The sequence below is a fragment of the Microplitis mediator genome, chromosome 1, assembly GCF_029852145.1.
Source record: "Microplitis mediator isolate UGA2020A chromosome 1, iyMicMedi2.1, whole genome shotgun sequence".
Taxonomy (NCBI): Eukaryota; Metazoa; Arthropoda; class Insecta; order Hymenoptera; family Braconidae; genus Microplitis; species Microplitis mediator.
The window spans coordinates 14,443,521-14,465,468 of NC_079969.1; the positions used below are offsets into that span (position 1 = coordinate 14,443,521).

The window sequence follows — 21,948 nt, forward strand, 5'->3', positions numbered from 1 at the left end:
TATCCCTTACGACTGGCAATACCTGTAAATATTTTCATAAAATCAATTTTTATATTACGGCAATACTTGCCAAGCATTTACGGTGATCTACTTGCCATTATTATGGCGATTTACTCGCATTGTAAATATTGTAAATAAACTAAATCATTCTTTTCAGTCGGACAACCTAGACGAGAGGTCAAAAGGGTAACCTTGGCTTGGTGGGGGGGATTAAGACAATGTGAATTGTCATCTTCTCCCTCAGCCTTGCGGTTCTCATTTTCCCCCGTCTCGTTGCCGTCTGAAACCACCTAAAGCTAGTCATAGTGCCATGGTCACATGACTAGTTATCACCTCAACGCATGACCGTGAGGGGAAGTGGGGAGCGAGCCCAAAAACTCAGCCCTAAGACCCTACGGTGATTGAACTTCACTTCGATCCTGGATCAATTAGTGATAAGACGTATAAATTAGTTTTACTGTCATATACGAGTAATTTATTTGCGACCTTGTTCATACGGATAACTACTTTGTAAATCGGGAAATTAACTTGCGTTATAGTTGTATTACTAGCAATTCTCTTGCGATATACTTTACTATCTAATTTTACTGATTATTATAAACAAAGTTAGTTCAAATAAATATTACTGTACGTTACCGGCGATATTCATAGTCCAGGGGACTCAGTGTGAGTGTGTGTGTGATATAGTCAAAGGTAGTTGACATTAGGTAATAAAGTTTATAAGATTTAAAAGGTAATAAGGTTTATAAAATAAAGGTTTAAATAAATATTGTCGAGGTCGAATAAATGAAGGTTAAAATTGTTAATTGTGAAATAAATTAATTAATTGTAAATTATCCTTCCTCTTCCTTCTCTTACAAAACAATTTTACACCGACCCTGATGATCTAAGATCCGGCTCTGGGAGGCCGTTATTACTTCCAGTGGCGCCCTTTGTAAGGACGACCAGAGTAGCAGCTTAGCCCTGTTATAGACCAGTGCTCACCCAATGGTTCAGCAAAGGCTTGACTAAGGCTTGCGCCAAGGCTCGGAACTCTGGCATGACGACCGGCCAATGCCTGGTCCGAGCCTTGTCCAATGGTCCCTTCCTACCAGGGTAGCCAGATGTACCTATGTATAGTTCTATACGAATCATACAAGACCATCCATGTTCTATAAATAGCTATGTAAGCCCCCCTATGATTAGTTTTTCACGCTACATATACTCAAATACACGCTCACGCTTGTACACATACAGATACTGACCCATATACACAGCTTTTATTGTGAATATAATTTTAAATCCGAATTTTCATTATGTACATAATTTTAATTCTCGCATTTTCATTATGTTCATAATTTTAATTCTCGCATTTTCATTATGTACATTATTTTAATTCTCGCATTTTCGTTATGTACATAATTTTAATTCCAAATTTTTATTATGTACATAAATTTAATTCTACCATTTTCATTATGTACATAATTTTAATTCTACCATTTTCATTATGTGAATAATTTTAATTCTACCATTTTCATTATGTACATAATTTTTATTCTACCATTTTCATTATGTACATAATTTTTATTCCGAATTTCCATTATGTACATAATTTTAATTCCGCATTTCCATTATGTACATAATTTTAATTCTCGCATTTTCATTATGTACATAATTTTAATTCTGAATTTTTATTATGTAGATAATTTTAATTCTCGCATTTCCATAATGTACATAATTCTAATTCTCGCATTTTCATTATGTACATAAATTTAATTCTGAATTTCCATTATGTACATAATTTTAATTCAGTATGCCTGAATATCTAAAAAATTAATATATTATTAGCTCTCATAATTCAAAATGTTCCAATTATTTTTATAGGATAGTATAGTTTAAATTCAACATATTTTTAGTATGAAGATCATAATTTTAATAAAACTCATTACAATTATGTCAGTACATAATAATATATAATGATTAAAATTATCTAAACACATAATGATAATGTAATTCATTTTTATTATGTGCCACCATAATTTTAAATAATCAAAAATATTAATGTCAGAACATAATTATAAATAACCAGATTATTATTATGTCAGGAGATAATAATTATTTTTAATAAAAATTATGCATGATAATAAAATTAATGTGTCGCATTTTAATTATGCCTCGATTAAAATTGTTTCAATTTTTTTATGACAATTTATTTTTTCTCTAATTTATTTGTTAACATTAAATAGTAAAACGGCGTGCCATAGTCCGCATTGCACTTTTCTATTTCCCATAAGAATAACATGGAACAAATTTTTTTACGTTTTCTGATTTTTATAAGTAGCTAACAATGCGTCATAGAAATAATTGGCAGGCATATTTTTGTAGGGAATTGAATGCTCTACAAAAAAAGATTCTTATCAGTTTTTGAGGAATCTATCTGTTCCAAAGTTATTTGAAGTCGAATTCATATTAAATTTTGAGATTTTCTTACTTTTCCGGCGAAACTATCAGACCTATTACAAAATATCATTGGACCTTTTTTGTAGACAATTTTATTTCTCAGAAGTTATTTCTTGAAATGTTTTTTCGAATTCCGCATTGTTTTCTAGTTATTTTTATTTTAATGTCATGCTCATAAAAAAATAGTCTTCTGATCGATTTTAAGAGCTTGACATTAAAATAAAAATAACTAGAAAACAATGCGGAATTCGAAAAAACTTTTCAAGAAATAACTTCTAGGGAATAAAATTGTCTACAGAAAAAGTCCAATGATATTTTGTCATAGGTCTGATAGTTTCGCCGAAAAAGTAAGAAAATCTCAAAATTTAATATGAATTCGACTCTAACCTCAAATAACTTTTGAACAAATAGATTCCTCAAAAAATAATAAGAATCTTTTTTTGTAGAGCATTCAATTCCCTAACAAAATATGCCTGCCAATTATTCCTATGACGCATCGTTAGCTACTTTTAAAAATCAGAAGACGTAAAAAAAATTTTTTCTATTTTATTCTTATGGAAAATAGAAAAGTGCGATGAGGAACATCTTAATGTTAATATTAAGAGCTCTAATTTTCACGGGTGTCTTTTTTTATCTAAATGAAACTTTTGAACCTGTTTCCGAGAAAAAAAAAATATTTGTTATTTATATATATATATATATATATATATATATATATATGTATATTGTGACGTTACATTGCCGAGGAGATAGAGTTGAAGGTTGGAGTACGTGTGAGTCTGTGTGATAGAGAGAGATAACGTCAGTATGTGTGTTGAATGGAGTGTAGTAGATAGTGACCTGAGCATATGGAGTATGTGGTATGTTTTGAAGTGTATGTGTGATGGAGCGCGGATTTAAGGGGGGATGTTTAGCTGTGACGTGGATAGTGGCCAAGATAACGTGTCTCCCGACCAGTGATGATGACTAGGCCTAGCCCTCGGGGTTGACGTGGTGATCACAGAGGTACGACTGAGATGTCACCACCGCTTCGTGTTGGTACCCGGAGTTAGCCGGGGTACGTGTACGTTTATCGGGGGGATGGCAGGCCTCGTTTGCGATGCTCGAGGAAGCCAACAATTTGCTAACTTCGGATATCACGGGGAGTGACAGTGCGGGAAGGCCCGTGAGTCCACGGCTTGTATGTTTGTGAAGGTAAGAATGGATGAGGAAGCGAGAATGTGAGATTGAAAGAGATGGAGTGGAGCGAGCGAGTTAGAGTGGGAGATTATGGAGTAGCAGTTGTGCAAGTACCGGCGAGTAAGGAAGTTGAGACTTGGCCTCACTCGTGTACAAGTCGACCTAGTAGTCGAGTTTGGAGTCTTGGAGTAAGCGGCGATGAGTCGGAGAGTCGCCGTGGAGGACCTCGACCACAACCGTGGACTGCTGTCGTTTTGGAGCTTGTGGCTCTGCGTATGGTGCTCTTGGAGCCGTTTGTCGCGATAGTTTTCGTAAATTACCGCATTATATTTTATTTTATATTTTATCTAGTAGTGTATTAAGTTTTGTGATTCGTCGAGAGGTTCCCGATGTTGTACTCAGGTATTTATTTGCGTGATGGACCGAGGGTACTAGTCCGCGGGCCTTTTAGGTCCTCCGCGTCATTCTCGCGTCATCTTTACAGTATTTTATTTTGTTTTGTTTTGTTATTTAGTTTTTAATATTAATTTTATTAATGGGCTTTTTTCGCATTAAAAGAACCGCGACCCTCTCTCCACTACCTAGCATACTGAGCGCACCAGGACATGCCGCTACCACCGGTCTTGTCCCTCATCTCCAAAGGATATAATTTTGAGGTTTTGATTCACGTGTACGTTTAGACCGGTTGCCGATACCGGGGAAATAAATGTCGGCTGGCGCCCGTCAGGATCTGGAGGAGATAAGAGGGGTGATGGGTGGACGAAGTGTAACGTAGCCCGATTTTGTTTAATTTGAGTTTTGAGTTATCGAGTAATTTTATTAAGTAAAAATTTTTGAGTAACTATTGGGTTTAATCAAGTGATAAGAGAATATTTACGCTACAATATATATATTTTTTCTTCTCTTCACTAATTTTGTGTGTGTGTATTTTATAAATATACTCACACACAAATAAATGTGAGAAATTTCGCCCTGTCTTCACTAATTTTGTGTGTGTGTAATTTTATAAATATACTCACACACAAATAAATGTGAGAAATTTCGCCCTCTCTTCACTAATTTTGTGTGTGTGTAATTTTAAAAATATACTCACACAAAAAAAATTATTTTTCAATAAAGATATTGTCGCTAGGATCAATTGTCTACAGCTGAATTGTCGCTAGGATCAATTGTCTTCGGATTAACGATCATGCCACCGTCGGTTAAACGATTTTAAATTTACCAGAAAAAAAAAATTTTTTAATTTTTCAGACAACGATATATTTTGAGGAAATGATCTGATTTTCATGGTTAAGGCAGCATTTGGCGCGATCCATAAAGTCTTGGAGCTGATTAGAAGTTAAAATCAATAAATTCAATCGTTTCGAAGATATTCGAAAAAACCGTTGGAGTTGATTGATCAAGTGGTTTTTGAGATATCTCATAAGAACTTGAAAAAAAATTTCCGTATGTCTTTGTTGTTTTAGAGTCTATTGTAACAGGGTACATTATGCACTTTGGTTAAAACTATAAATTTGAATTTGAATGTTATCCCCGCCGTTAACCGGCCAATGACCTTTGGCCGATAATTTCCAATTTTATAGATTTTGAAATCAATTACTTATACGTACTGTTCATTGACAGGCTTATCAATATCAATAATTACTAATAATACAAAGAGTGAAAGAGAGAGTCTAGAGACAACACGAGACCGGCTAAATTTTCATCTACCAAGGAAAATTACACCGACATCCAGGAAGCAGCCGAATTAACATCATCAGTTGCTGCAGTAAAGTTCTGGAGGTAAAATTATAATTTTAATTTGGCCGGAATTTTATTCCAATGGCCAAAATTTAATTATAATTAAATTACTAATATCTTTCCGTCGGTTAAATTATAATCATTTGAATTGGAAGGCCGTTGGCCATTACAATTACGCGTCTCGTATTTCTCAAAAGTTGTCGTGCCGTTTCGTTTGTTAAATAGTGTCTGTAACTCAAAATTATTTATTTCAGGTCCTTTGGCCAAAATAAAATAATTTTCCGCGTGCAATATTAATTAATTAAATTATAAAATAAAGTCAATAAATTAATTGAGGCCGGAATTTATTCCAGTGGCTGAATTAATTTATAATTAATTTCAATTTACTCGAATCCGTCGTTAAAATTCTGGACCTGAGTGACGCCAACTCTATGGCCGAATTTCTAGTCAATTACTAAATAAATTCTAGTCGTGACTTAGTGATAAATTAATTTTAGTAAAAATTACATAAATAATTAAATAATTAAAAGTTGAAAAGGACGCTAGAATTTTGGGTAAATTAAATATTGAGTAAAAGTGAGAAACGGATTATTTTGTGAGTGAATTAACTTTAGTTTTGATAATTATAAGTGAGTAAATTATGAATAAAAAGTTATTGACAAATATTAATTGTGGCGAATAAAATAGTAGAATTCTATGCGTGGAAAATTACAATAAATTAATTAATAGATAAATTGAAAAGAAAGTGAATGGTTAAATGACGAAATTAAAAGTGAAAAATTATAAGCGTTAAAATTAATTAATTAATAAATTATATGATCAAAAAATTAATTAATTAATTGCAATTAGGAGTTGTAAAATGAAAGTGAAAGTTAATGAGTAGAGTCAATTAGTTGTAGAGTCAATTTAGTGTAAAGGAAAACTGTATCTGTGATTTAGGTCCGGTGGACATGTTAAGATTAGATTAGTTATACATCCAGGGGATGTTTTAGTTTAAATTGTAAGGAAAATTTTGGTTAACGTCCAGGGGACGAATTTATTACAGGTTAATTAAAGTTTAACGTCCAGGGGACGGTATTTTAACGTGGGAGTGTGTGTGTGTGTGTGGAAACGTCCAGGGGACGCTATTAGTTTGTCATAAGATTCCGTCCAGGGGACGAGGTAAAAATTAGTTTGTCATAAGTAAACCGTCCAGGGGACGAGAAAATTAAATTGTCATAAGAATTTAGTTTGTCATAAGGTTATAGTTGTAAGAAAAGGAAATAAATAATAAGCAAGGTGCTTATAGTGATTAAAATTGGAATTAAAGTTTTACAAAAATTTATTTCAGCCTGTTCATCATTCCTCTCCTCTCTCACAAAATATAAAATTCACGAACGACCCTAAGCATATAAAATAATTACCCTAACATCCGGTTCTGGAAGGCCGAGTCCATCTTCCAGTGGCGCCCTAATATTCGACTATAATACTTAGGTGCGACCTGACTTGGCAAGCTAATCACTCTGTCATACTATTTGATCAAATGATCTAAAATCCACGGAAAATTCGATGCTAACAAGCTATTGCAAATACTATACGAGCCGTTCAAATCAGTTGACTTGTTAAAAAGTCATAGGGCACAGACACACACAAACACACACACACACACACACACACACACACACACACACACACACACACACACACACACACACACGCGTACATAAATACACACGGAGAGAAAAATATCGTCAGAATGAGTATACATATCGCCATTCTGGCTATACGCTGTATACTCAACTTACTTAACGATACGCCGTATAGCCAATTTAGCTATACAGAGGATCCTCACAGTGGATCGTCAAACTGACGATCCTTGTCCTTATTTAAGGGGGGGGGGTAGGGTTTTAAAATTATTGCACGACTCATGATGCGAAGCATCAGAGAGTGCTTTACGATCGAAAATTTTTTTTCGCCTCACTTCGGCAACTATTTCAGTTATTATATCTTTGTTAGTTCACGGAATTAAGATTTAATGCATACTATTTTGAAAATAATTTAATGGAGATTAATTCCATACTTTTCAAAAATTTATTTAGTTTAATAAAAACCGAAAAAAACATCAACATAGTTTAAAAAAATTTCCTGTCCGTCAAGTACGGATCCCGTATACATGATAACTTGCAAAAAAATCCAGTAATTGAATTAAATTTTTTTTTCTTAATTCTTTAAAAGATTTGTAGGTCTCCTATTGCGAATGGCTAGGTAACTCAGTGTCGTTTGATTACAATTAATAAAAGAATAAAAAAAGGCTGTATAACTATATCTATATATATCTGTGTAAAGTTAACACGGATGATGATATATCTATACGTTATACGTACGTTTATTTCACCAGGGGCGCTTGCGCATTACCGTCCTAGTATGTACAGCTGTTTTTTTTTGCTAATTGGTAAGCTTGAATTTTTTTTTTTTAATTTATTTTATTATTATTATTTTATAATAAATGAGCATTATGAGTCGTGCACTTTTGGATTTTCCAAACTTTTTTTTTTGTTTTTTTTCTGAATGTACAATATGTCGAGAATATTGTGTACAAATTTTAAATCAATCCGAGTAAAATTAACGGAGTTACAACGTTTCAAATGACCGGCCGGTATACCTGATTTTTATACCTGCCCGACCTGCCCCTATATACCCCTAGTAGAAATCAGCTGCAATTTTCTTTGTTCTTCCGAATCCCTTTCTCCGGCTGTGTGTCTTTCAAAGGATGTAAACTGATGACTCAATATAAGTATGAAAATTCATATTCTTTGATTGATTGTTTATTTCAAATTTTCACGAATAAAAAACTTTAAATGGATTTTCCCGAAAACGTTATTTTTAAAGTCCGTGAACATCACAACTCAAAATGTACTGAACCGATCCTTTTGAAAATTTGAACATTACTTCTTCACATAAATCAACAGGTAACCACAAAGAGTTTTTTTTTGTTTTTTATTTTTTTCTATTTTTTAATAACAAATTAACCGCGATTTTTTTAGCTAAAATCGCGTTTTTCACTTCCAAGTGCTGCAAAAAATCGAAAAAAAAAAAAAACTCTTCGTCATTACCTCGAGAAATACATCAACTTTAAAATGCATATCAATTTTTTTTTTTCCGATGATCCGGTAAATAGTTATGATGTTCACCGCAAAACGACTTTTATTCGAGGCGCCTCCGGAGATTCAACGTCACCGGTTTATTAATCAATATTTTTCGTTGAAAATTTTTTTGATATTCTTTAAAAGTTGTAGAATAATAATCTGTGATTAAGCTTAATGAAATTATATTACTCATCTCGCCGGGAAAAAATCACAAAAATATGTTTTTTTTCGCCTTTAAAACCCTACCCCTCCCTCCCCCCTTAAGGCATTGTAGGAATCGCTGACATGACTATTGCACAAACTCTGTATTTAGGCATCCGGCAACTGAGAACTATGAAACGTATAGCCAATTTAGCTATACGGATCCTCACGCTGGCGATACAGATACCTATATCAACGAAACTACATATCGTTACAAAGGCTGATTGTCGTATTGTTAAATTAAATATATGAATACTCATCCTAACCTGAATGCGTATCGTTAAATTAACATGCGGGTATTCTTAAATTAGGTATACGAATCGTTATGCTGACGATACGTCATTTGAGGATACATTGGATAGTAGGGTGAGCTAAGAAAACCAACCTATCGAATTTATGTCTAAAAAAGGATCTATATACCGAGAAAAAAATTCTCCCATTGGGCAAAATTTTTAGCTTAATTTTAAATGGGAGAATTTTTTTCTCGGTATGTAGATCCTTGTTAAGACACAAATTCGATAGGTTGGTTTTTTTGGCTCACCCGATTGGATAGTCATTCTGACGATATTTTTCTCTCCATGTAGACACTTATCGAAATTTCTCAAAATTCCTCAAATAAAACTTTCTACTCGATGACGAGGAATGGTGTAACTGTTTGTATTGTAATCGTTTCGGTTCAAACATGATAAAAACAATATTTAAAAAAATATTGAAATGGATTTGAATTGAAAGTCGGAAGAACTGGATTCAAAATTAGAAATTGGTTAATGTCAACTTTCCTTTCTAAAGTGATTCAACCGAAACTCTAGAAATGATTAGTTTGGAAACTATAAATGTTTCAGTGAAAGAAAAGTTGTTTCCTGCAATTCTGTACTGGTTTTGTCAACTGACTTGTTTTTTGGACCGATAATCTGATGAGGTTCTTGAAATAATTTTATGTACTCACATTAAAACTGAAAAAGATTAAAAAAGAATTCAAATTTTTTAACTTTCTGTTGGGAAAATTGATAATTTTCAAAAAATGAAAGTTATTCGTTTCGATCTGATTTTCGAAAACAGAGTTTTCAACAGATCTTGACGTTTTAAGGTCCTGAGCAGCTTTTCTGACTAATTTTGAGATATTTTTTGAATGTATGTATGTGTGTACGTATGTACGTATGTACGTATGTAAATATTCTAAAACTTTTGAACGGATTAATCGGTTTAGTACTGAATGTTGTGAATTTATAACATCATAGTTTTTGAGAGTGCACGAACTACTTTTGAAGCGAAAATAAGTACAAAAAAATCTTTATTGTGCAAGACAAGACATCTCGTAGACTGTAAATCTGGATTTGATATGTTTTATTTAGAGTAAAATCTCGACTGTCAACTACGCACGAAAACAATCATCGAAATGATTCTTGGGCTCCATCCAGATCATAGGGATTAATTAAGCGTAGTACAACGAAGAACTGATGAAGTTGAATTCATTGGTAGTGAGTACAAAGTTCTGGACGAATAGCAAAGAAATTTTCACAATTGCCCTTTTGTTCCTTCCCGAATAGAACGTATTTCAATTAGCAATTAGGAGGAGTAAAATTAGGTACTAACTAAGTACGATTGGTTGCTAGCGAATATTAAGTTCTAGATGAATAAAATACAATTTTAACAATAATCCTTGTGGCCGTTACCTATTAAGCGAACTTTATTAAGCAATTTAAGACAGCACCATTGGGTTTTAACAAAGTCCAATTGATTGATAGTGAGTAAAAAGTTCCAGACAGATAGCAATAGTATCCTTATTACCTTTGTTTATGAGAACTTGATTTTATTGGTGATTGAGAGTGGTACATACGGGTTCTAACGGATTACAATTGATGGAGAGCAAGCCTAAAGTTCCGGATAAATAGCAATACAATTTTCGCTATGGCTCATGTCCTTTACCAGTTAGAACATACTTTTATATGTTATTGAGAGTGGAACAGATAAGTTTTACCAAAGTACAATCAAATTTTAGCAAGAACAATGTTCCTGACAAATATCGATAGAATTCTAACAGTGGCCCTTGTAACCGGGGTTCAAATTTTCACAACTCTGTGCTCAGGAGGCAAATGAGAACAATTGGCCAGAGTATTGACACTTAAGGTTTTAACAGTGAAATTAACCGTCAGTTCGGACCAAACAACAGCCAACATAATCATGACTTTCTCTAAAAATATCTTGGAATAATTTCTATTTTAACTAACATAAATGGTAAATATTTATTGCAGTGACCTCTACCTCCGTTTACTAAGTTAACCACACCTCTTTGTAGAGAAACGGTAAAATGGCTAGGAAGCTGCAAGCTCCGACTTTGGATTTTTTGGTGCGTGTTCAAATCCCGACAGAGGTCATTTTTTTACATCTAAAATAAAGAAAAAATTTTAAAAACAGTTAATATTGAAATAAATCTGATCAAAAAAACATGAAGAAAGATTTCAGAATTAAATTATTGATAAAAGTAAATCAAATTGAACGATTGAAATAACCAAAATACGTAATAATTAAGTTAACGTATACAAGGATAAACTAATAGAAATAATTAGCAAGGAAAGAAATGAATTATGATTGAAACAATAAATGAAATACTGAATGAATTCTAAAATTTCATTATTTAAAAAAATTGAAATTAAATTAGATATAGAAATTCAAAATGTAAAAAAAAAGTTGAATGCAGTGATAAATAAAATTAATTTATAAATTTAACAATGCATGAAGTCATTGTACCTATTTACAACTTTGACAAAAATTGAATAAATATTTCGCTCTACTCATATGTAGGGTGATTTTTATTGAATCTTCTGATGGTATTTTAACCGTCGCTTGGTAAGAGATTAAGGGGTTTTATACAGTTGGAATTAAAAAAAAAATTTAGTATACCTTGAACGCGAAGCAGAGTGCTCTATTGTCACCAAATTAAAATTTCTGGTTTCGGTAACCTTAAATAATCTCCCTTAATTTATTGCAGAACTTAAATAGGGACAAAATAACTTCTGGCAGCCAGAATAGAATGTAGATTTTTCAGCACTTCCCTGAAAAGTTGATGCCAATTTTTTAAGGTCAGTTTTTTAATCCAAGATTCTTATTCCGCGATTCAAATATTGTTAATATATTAATTATATGTGAATGTACAAGCAAAACTAAGTTAATCACGTATTACGAAAATTTCGGATTAATTAACTGACTTTGAGTAAACATGGTTAGAAACGAAAATATATATACGCAGTAAAAAATGTATTGATGAAAACACACAGTTCATCGGAAATTCGAGATTTATAAATTCATTAAAATTATCAAATGAAAATTTTAGGCACCATCATCGTTCTCAAAACTCGGTTCTATTATATATATATATATATATATATATATATATATATATATATATATATATATATATATGTATATATATATATATATATATTAGACTGGTTCAAAAAAATCGACTATTTTTTTTTTTTCAAAACCCGCAGTGAAATATCTTCCTAGTCATAAAAAAAAGCCTGTGAAAACGAAAGCCCTTAATATCAATTTTGAAAGGTCGCTCATCGTCAATTTCTATTTTACGTTTAAATAACATGGAAAAAAATTTTTTTAACTTTGGAATTTTACAACTCATTTTGGAATTAACATGTCGAGGTGAGAGATACATATTATTGAAGGAAATTGAACGCTCCAAATAAATTGTCTCTTATGTTTTTTCTCTAAGTCTCCTTTAAAAGTTATTCGAGTTTAAAGTTCAACATGTAATTAATTTAACTTTCTTTTCTTAATTTTTCTTAAACATTTCATAATTATTATTGAAAAAAAAAATTTGTCTTAAAATATTAAATTACCAAGTTTAACGTCGCTGACAAAGTATATATTTATTGTTCTACTATGGGGAATAAATGACTTTTCAATTTAAAAAATCTGAAATTAATTCTTTCTTTGAACTTTAAAAAAAATTTGAATTATATGTACATAATTTTTCGGAAAAACGACTAACTGTGGTTTGTAGGAAATGTAGTGCACTTTTTTGTGAACTCGGCGCGATACCGAATTGGTCTGGGTTCGATTCCCAGTTCGGGCTATCTATATTTTTCTCAATTCATCTATAAATTGTCTTATTGAGAAAGTTTGCATGTTTAGGTTTCCACTATATTTAAATGGTTTTTTTGTGCAAAAATTTGATATTATTATTTCAATCAATAAAAAAAGATTGTTACTGAATAAGTGTCGTCTTTTCATCAAAATGTCATTGTTGGGTTATTGATATTTAATTGTTGTTAGTAGCATTTCATTGTTCATAGTTTTGATAGCTGAAGTGAAAATCGTAAATTTTATAAACTGAAAATAATCGTGTTAAACTTGAAGCTATTATCTATACCATTTCAAAATTGTAAAATAACTTTTTTCAAAGATAAGTTTTATTATTATACCACAATTTAAGAAGAAAAGGTTAAATTGATTACACGTTGAACTTTAAACTTGAATAACATTTAAAGGAGTATACTTAGAGAAAAAACATAAGAGACAATTTATTTAGAACGTTCAATTTCCTTCAATAATATGTAACTTTTACCCTGACATGTTGATTCCAAAATGAGTTGTAAAATTCCAAAGTTAAAAAATTTTTTTTTCCATGTTATTTAAATGTAAAATAGAAATTTACGATGAGTGACCTTTCAAAATTGATATTAAGAGCTCCCGTTTTCACAGGCTTCTTTTTTCATAACTAGGAAGATATTTTTACTGTGGGTTTTGAAAAAAAAAAAAATAGTCGATTTTTTTGAACCGGTTTAATATATAAATATATACAAGGTGATCCAAAATTAGTTTTACATCGGCGAGATTTAGATTGAGGAAATAATTATGAGCAGGAAGCTCGTGAACAATATTTCTTAATTTTGAATATTGTGGGAGTTATTTAATATTCAAAGTGGCCAATCAAAAACAAGCTTTAAAATAGAAAAAAATAGAAAAGAATAAATATCAAGTTCTTCGGTGGTATACGTTGCAAAGTTCATACCTAATTATTTTATATAGAACTTAATTTAAATATAAATAGTCATTTATTTTGAAACATTTTAATCAGCAAATAGCATGTATAACCATCTAGACGAAATTCAAGACAAAATTCTAGTCTTCAACCAAAAAGAAACTCGAGACTAAACCCAAGACAAGATTTGGGACTAAAACCAAGAAAGCAACCACGAATTAATCCAACACTAAAATCAAGACAATATTTTTAACAGAAAATTAAAAATAAACGTGAAATTAAAATCAAAACCAAAATCAAGACGAAATTCAAGACAAAATCCTAGACTAAATTCAAGTCTCAAACCGAAACAAAATTCAAGACTAAAATTTTTTATGGATGGTTATATTAGCTATTTACCACCCGATGAAAAATGATTTTATTTGATTATATATAAGTATATATGAGTATATATGATTATATATAAGATCATACATAATTATATAAACCTATATATATTGTAACGGGTTTTTCACCACCGGGGATCTATCGGAGTGAAGTCCGAATACACTTACTGCTTTTGGCTACCTTGTTCAAAAATAATTAAGTTGGGCGCCAGGTGATTTTATAATCACCAAATAAACAATTATCAAAAATGTTGACTCAGGGTGGCGGATCGGGGAAAGGTACTTAAGATTACGATAAATAATTGATCAGAATTAAACAAACATAATTAATCGTATATTGAACACAGAATAATAAATTGATCGGTATCACAAATAAAATTATCGGTTACAAAATAATATAAATGCCGTTGTCAGCTTGACTCGATATAAACAAAATTATCGAAAAAATCGTAGTTGATCGAAAACACAATTAGTTCATTGCTCGGAGAAAACACAGTCGGTTCACAAAATTAAAATAAAATAATTTTATTGTCCGGAGACACACATACAGCGGAAATATTAAAGAAATACTCGACGAGTGACGTCAGAGTATTCTTACACGGCGAGGTGACAAGACTGCTGTTGCGAATGAGACACGGATAATCCGTAATTCTCCGAAATGCTCGAACGAAATAAAATAAAATATAAAATAATATTTTATTTCGGTAACGCGATCAGTTTCACTATCATACAGTTATTACGCGAGATTAATTATTTCATTAATTAATTATTATTGCACTTCATTCGTTTATTAACGAATCAGTTGTACACTTTGTTCAGTTTCGGGCCGAGGCTTCGGCTTGTTCACTTGTTCAGCACTCGGTTATTGTCGGTCGAAATTAAGTGTCGCGAATTATTGTTCGTTGATCAAACTCAGATTGATCTTACATGTAGTAATTCAAATCGTTCATACGTCGGATTCGAGAATTGTTCAGAGTCGAATTATTCAAAAAAAAAAAAAACGTGGCCGTTCAGTTCAGCGTCTATCCCGGATCTCTCGTGACAATCAATGCGTCGAGTCGATTGCTTGGTCATAGTCAAATATATATATATATATATATATATATATATTGTAACATGAGAAAAAATTCGACATCGACCCGAGGTTTAAAAATTATTTGAAATAATAAATAATTACCCGGTGAGCAACTTTTGGTGACATCTATGACGGAAAATTCCGACTTTGACCGAGCAAACGATCCAACGCATGGATTGAAACGAGAGATCCGGGATAGACGCCGAACTGAACGGCCACGTTTATTTTATTTGAACAATTCGACTCCGACCAATTTCGATCCCGACGATTGAACAACGCGATTTACGACTAAAACGACCAATCCGAGTTTGGATCAACGACTAGTTAAATTAATTGATCACGACAATTAATTTCGACCAATAATAACCGACTCCGTGAACAAGTGAACAAGCCGAAGCCTCGGCCCGAAACTGAACAACGTGTTCTAGTGAATTTAGTAGTGAACAAGTGAACCGCGTTCGTGTAATAATTATTAATTAATAATTAATTACGCGTAATAACTATTTGATCGTGTAATTTAAACGTTACCGAAATAAAATATTATTTTATATTTTATTTTATTTCTTCGAGCAATTCTGGGAACTACGGCTTATCACCTCGCCGTGTAAGAATACACTGACGTCACTCGTCAAGTATTTCTTTAATACTTCCGCTGTATGTGTGTCTCCGGACAATAAAATTATATTATTTTAATTTCGTAAATCGACTGTGTTTCTCCGAGCAATGAACTAATTGTGTTTTCGATCAACTACGATTTTGTTGATAATTTTGTTTATATCGAGTCAAGCCGGCCACGGCAATTTATTATTTTGTTGTAACCGATTACTTTTGTGAAACCGATCAATTTATTTTGTTTGTTCAATATATGACTGATTATTGTTTTGTGTTTAATTCTGATCAATCATTTATCGTAATCTTAAGTGCCTAACCTTTCCCCGATCCGCCACCCTGAGTCGACATTTTTTGATAATTGTTTATTTGGTGATTGTTACATCACCTGGCGCCCAACTTAATTAATTTTGAACAAGGTTGCCAAAAATCGTAAGTGTATTCGGACTTCACTCCGGTAGATCCCCGGTGGTGAAAAACCCGTTACAATATATATATATATATTAGACTGATTCAAAAAAATCGACTAATTTTTTTTTCCTTTATTATATCGAAAATATTGTTGAGAATGACGAAAAAAAAATACTGTGAAAGTTTGAGCTCTTAATATTAATATTAACAACTGCCGCATCGCAATTTTCTATTTCCCGTTTAAATAACATGGGAAAATTTATTTTTTAAGCTTTGGAATTTTGTAGCTCACGGTGGGACCAATACTTCCAAATGTTCAAGACGTATTCTTATGGGAAATTCGACGCTCTACAAAAAAGGTCTCTTATAATTTTTCGATATTTTTATTTCTTCAAAAGTAATTCGAAGTTAAAATTAGATTAACGATAAATTTTCACATTTTTGAAATTTTTTGAGGCAACCATCAACTTCATCCGAAAATTTTAAAGGACATTTTTTGTAGGGCATTTTATTTCCTACAACTTATCCCGGAGAAAATTTTCGATATTTCTCATAAGTCGTAATTTATTTGCAATTAACTGAAAAATTAATGTAATTAATTTTAAGCAACAAAATTTAAATTATTTAAGAAAATTTTCAGTTAATTGCAAATAACATACGACTTATGAAAAATATGGATAATTTTCTCTGAGATAAGTTGTAGGAAATAAAATGTTCTACAAAAAATGTCCTTTAAAATTTTCGGATAAAGTAGATGGTCGCGTCAAAAAATTTCAAAAATGTGAAAATTTATCGTCAATCTAATTTTAACTTCGAATTACTTTTGAAGAAATAAAAATATCGAAAAATTATAAGAGACCTTTTTTGTAGAGCGTCGAATTTCCCATAAGAATATGTCTTGAACATTCAAAAGTATTGGTCCCACCGTGAGCTACAAAATTCCAAAGCTTAAAATATAAATTTTCCCATGTTATTTAAACGGGAAATAGGAAATTGCGATGCGGCAGTTGTTAATATTAATATTAAGAGCTCAAACTTTCACAGTATTTTTTTTTCGTCATTCCCGACAATATTTTCGATACAATGAAGAAAAAAAAAATTCATCGATTTATTTGAATCAGTCTAATAAAAATATATATATATATATATATATATATATATATATATATATAATCATATATGGAATTATATGTGATTATACATGGTTATAGAAGGAATTATATATAATTATATATGAACCTATATATAATTAGATCTGATTAGACCTGGCTGATGAAGGCTGGGTATAATCATATATAAGCCTATATATGATCAGATCTAATTATATATAGACTTATATATAATTAGATCTGATTAGATCTAACTGATGAAAGCTAGGTATAATCATATATAAGCCTATATATGATCAGGTCTAATTATATATGTTGAAGTTATATGTTGAATCATACTTGTGCACTCTGGTGTAGACTATGTGTACTACGACCAATAATAGTCTGCGTGTGTATCTTTTGCTGATAGCTTATCTGAGTATGTGTGAAGGAGAATACGCAGTTAATTAATAATTTCTTTACACATGTGTTTTCTTTGATTAATCACAAATAATAAGTACTACTTTGTACTCATCATTTCTTATAAATAATAGACTGGGCCAAACGAATTGACTATTTTTTCTTTTCTTAGCTATATCGAGAATATTATTTAGAAAGACAAAAAAAAAAAATTTCATGAAAGTTTGAGCCCTTAATATTAATTTAAAGAGGTCTATCATTGCTATTTTTAATTTTAATTCATAATTTGATGTTTTACATCAGAACTGCTAAAACTCCTACGAAAGTTATTCAAGGTTGAATTTGAGTCAAAACGATTTCAATAACCTGAATAACTTTCGAAGGAGTGAATTTAGTAAAAAATTTTAAGAGACCTTTTTTGTAGAGCATTAAATTTCCTTTAAAAATCTGTCATGATCTTTTTTAAATATTCATTGATTCGTCAGTTACAAAATTCCAAAGTAAAAATGTTAAATCGAAAAAATATATCAATTTATTAAGCTTAATTAATCAGAAACGGCTTGTCTGACAAAAATTTTCAATCCGACCTTTTTTGTAGGGAATTTAATTTTACATAAGAATAAGTAGGAATGAATTTTTTTGACTCCAATGTTTTAGCAGTTCTGATGTAAAACATCAAATTATGAATTAAAATTAAAAATAGCGATGATAGACCTCTTAAAATTAATATTAAGGGCTCACACTTTCATGAAATTTTTTTTATGTCATTCTGAATAATATTCTCGATATAGCTAAGAAAAGAAAAAATAGTCAATTTTTTGGCCCAGTCTAATATATAATATTAAAATAAATACTCGAATATATACATTTATATATATACATTTATACAATTGTTGTAACAAAACATTTATTTCATAACCTCAACAGGTTATGGGCCCAGGACAAGTGCTAGTAGTTTATTAAAATAAATTGTATATTATCGGATGGCTAATAAAAAAGATATTCCAAAGATTTCCATCAGTGTTAGCAGACGTACAATACTTATTGTACTCGTACCATAATTTGATAAACTGTACAATCCTCAATCGTAAATGTACAATCTAACGAAAAATAGAATAATTTCTAATGATCGTTATGCTTACGCTAATAAAATTATTTTTAAAAAATTTTTTTAAGTCCCGCGTATTTTCCCGCCATGTATCGATAGTAATTAATTCTTATTATGGTTAAAAGACAGCCTGCCAGTAGTTTTTTCTTGACATCAGCCAATGACATCATGATAAAATGTTAAAAATGTTAAAATGTTGAAAATTAAAATAGATATTATCAAATGCTCACTTGTTTTAACTTTTATCTCAACGATCTGCTTTATTTTTACTATGAAAACAAATTAATTAGAAGTAATGTCATCAATTTTACTTCAATTTTTAAATTGAATTTCGCGAAATATGTTGGCCAAATAAGATGTCAAGTTTAAATAAAAAAAAATTGTAACTTTTGTAAGATATGTCGCTAATTAATTTCAGAATTTATTGAGAATAAGTATTGAGGGTTACATTTATACTATATCCTTAGTAACTAAAGTAATTAAATAAAAATTATAAATAAATTTGAAATTTACAATAATTTTACCGAAAGTACAATAATTTTACGGCCCTGCTGCAATAATAATGTTTCACCCGTCTGCCAACACTGATTTCCATCGATGATTCTGTTTTAAAAAATTCAGAAATAAATACATCAAAAGCACTCAGAGAGCAAACAAAAAGTTCACAAACTCAAGGAAGTCTATTGACAGTATGGGACAGTAACTGAACCCTGGGCATGATCATCGGAGAGGAGTGCAATGAGTGTTCAAAAACATCAGTGGGACCGTCGACTATGGGATCATCTTTGGTCTAAGTTCTGGTGATTCGAGATTAATGGCGTATTGTGATGCTGATTTTAGTGGTGACCTAGATAGCAGAGTCAGTACAACGAGATGGGATTGTCTAGTCAATGGGGGTCCCGTGTCATGGAGTTCAAGGAAGCTATCAATAGTACCTACGTCGACGACGGAAGCGGAGTTTGTGGCGTTGTGCTCAGTGACTAAAGAAGTGGTTTGGTTGAGGAGACTACTGAAAAACTTAAATTGTAGTATCAATAAAGCTACACCTGTCTATTGTAATGATCAAAGAGCTATTACACTAGTGAAGACACCAAAATCAATGAAGAGTATCAAGCACATTGATATACAATTTTATTTTACCTGTGAAAAGCAAAGGATGGGAGAAATTGATGTGAGATATGTGTCTACTCATGATCAGTTAGCAGACACTTTAGCCAAACCTTTGTCAAGAGAGAAGTTTCGTGGTTTTAGATTGTGTAATGGGGTTTATTAATTTTTTTTTTTTAGGAGTTGAGGGTTTCAAAAAGCGGGAGGGAGTGTTGAAGTTTTCTAATTTTGTATTTAGCGCTTTTTGTTTTAAATCATACTTGTGCACTCTGGTGTAGACTATGTGTACTACGACCAATAATAGTGTGCGTGTGTATCTTTTACTGATAGCTTATCTGAGTGTGTGAAGGAGGGTACGCAGTAAATTAATAATATCTTTACACATGTGTTTTCTTTTGATTAATTACAAATAATAAGTACTACTTTGTATTCATCATTTCTTATATATAATATTAAAATTAATACTCGAATATATATATGTATATATATATATACATTTATGCAATTGTTGAAACACGACATTAATTCCATAACCTCAACAATATATAAGTCTATATATAATTAGATCTGATTAGGTCTAACTGATGAAAGCTAGGCCTCATTATATATAAGTCTATATATGGGTCATTCCACCAAATAAAATTATTTTTACGGGGCGACCCTCGTCGATTTGGTTCTAACTTTGTGGAGTCGTTCTATATATTAAAAAAAAAATTCTCTGAAAATTTGAGCCTTTTATATGCAGCTGTTTCAAAGTTATGATTTTTTTAATTTTTTAAAAATTTTTGTTTTCAACTTTTTCATTAATTTTTTTGAAGGGAAAATTTTTTTTTAAAAAATGAGCACATAACAGTTTTTCGTAGGAAAAATTCTCAGCTTTCCAATAAGAATATCCATTTTTTATTCTATGTTACAGAAGACCTTTTAAAATTCGATTAAAGACGAAAAAACGATTTTTATGACTGTGCGGCGCTTGATACATCTAATTTGATATTTTTTTCTGAAAGCTGAGACTTTTTCCCACAAAATATGTGATTTTCACGATGTGCATATTTTTTGTTGGAACAAAATCAATAATTATTAAAATGCAAGTCGTTGATTTTATAGTTTTAACAAACTGTAATAGTTCATTGTGTGGCAAGAGATGAAACAAAACGATGTCAGATGAAAGTAAAGTAGGCTGCCCGAGCCGTAGGCAAAAGCTGACAGTAACTGCAATCTGAAATTGTGTTTCATCTAGTGTTACACACTATTTTTTTCATGATTACCTGCATTGAAAATTATTATCAGTGTCAGCGGCTAGTTAGAATCAAGTTATATGAAGACCAATGGTGTGATCAACCATTAGTGTACGCCTAACTTATGATTTGCAATTTATAACTAAACAGAAACCATAAATACTATTTATTATGCACACAAATTCTTATAAAACTTGAATACAAAGTCAGAACTGTCATTAACGCAGATGACATCAATAGTCTGAAATCACTATTGAACAAAACTCAAGAATCAAAGTTCAAATTACTTATTCCTAGACTTGAACCATTGATGCTGGTATCATGAAAAATAGTTTTATAATGTTTTTTTTAGAGCTTTACTGCAGATACATACCTGAAAACATATCCTCACACCGCAAAATTTATACATCCGGATATTCAAAATTTTACCAGCGTTGATTTCACTGTTATCACCAACCCTTATTAAAAGAAACGACTTAAAACGATTGGAAAAAAAATTTTAAATACTTTTTAATGCTTTTGAATACTTTTAATACTTTTGAATCACCCTTTTTATGGGCATTTAACATTACAAATCGTTCCGAATCGTTTCGTTTAATTAGGGAATGATGACTTTTTCTTAAAATAAATGTTTTAGACGTACGATACTTGGAGTCAGAAACGGTGAAAGAAACACAAGCAGTGCACCCTATCTCACCTATTGTTGATAGCTTAAGATATATATGTGTTAAAAATGTATCAACATTCTCAAAACAAATGAGAATTAACGTTTTTTAATCGTAGAGAGTTTATATTTTACTTGATTTTGTTCAAACAAAAAATA

At 31.2% G+C, this 21,948-nt stretch overlaps 1 protein-coding gene across 9 annotated transcripts in view; it reads right to left on the bottom strand.

Annotated features, from left to right (window-relative positions):
- Window positions 1-21,948, bottom strand: part of LOC130677904 (synaptotagmin-7) — a 1,016,663-nt gene that overhangs the window by 717,278 nt on the left and 277,437 nt on the right. For 2 of the 9 annotated variants that reach the window (XM_057484851.1, XM_057484869.1), the window contains one exon: window positions 10,947-11,070. The exons of the other annotated variants lie outside the window; for them this stretch is intronic. The gene's annotated coding sequence lies outside the window, so the exon portion shown is untranslated. The remainder of the gene's footprint in view (window positions 1-10,946; window positions 11,071-21,948) is intronic. 9 annotated transcript variants of the gene reach the window in all.